The following is a 603-nucleotide window of genomic DNA, read 5'->3' as shown; positions in this document are numbered from 1 at the left end:
AACAACCATTTGGAGAGCATGCATAATGAACTGAAGACGGTTTACTTGGAGAGGAAGCAGTGCCAGCGGTCATACAAGCTGTTGATTACTTTGCGGCGGTTCACTAATGAACGGCTCCTGAAGCAGCTTGTTTCTGAGGTGAGGCCCAGGGCAGACCACCGCACAGCTGCGAACTTCACGAAGCATTGTGCAGGCGTCGCTATATCTAAATCCGGCGTTAGCAAAGCACTTGATGGTGCCTGGCTTGTGAAGTCGCAATCCTTGAAACAACATCAGTACATAGCAGTACTGATGTTGCAATGACGGTTTCAAAACGAAACTTAAACACTTCGATATTTATCAAACACGTAACCTTCGTGCATGTTTGTCAGCCTCAGAGATTCGAGATACCTTTTCGCCTATTTCGTCACCGTGCTTGTACTTGCGAGACTGGCCTGTAGCGAGGATACCTGGATATTAGTTCGTGCTCTTTTGTACATTACAAGGGTGTTTTCTGTTAAGACGCCAACAGGACATGTTTATTCCAGCCAGGCGAATACCGGGTCGAGCACGAGACGCGTGCGAGCACGCAGCAGCCCAGCCAAGCCAAGCCAAGCAGACGGC

Source organism: Amblyomma americanum, chromosome 1 (assembly GCF_052857255.1).
Source record: "Amblyomma americanum isolate KBUSLIRL-KWMA chromosome 1, ASM5285725v1, whole genome shotgun sequence".
In the NCBI taxonomy this organism is placed as follows: domain Eukaryota; kingdom Metazoa; phylum Arthropoda; class Arachnida; order Ixodida; family Ixodidae; genus Amblyomma; species Amblyomma americanum.
This window is presented reverse-complemented; position numbering follows the sequence as displayed.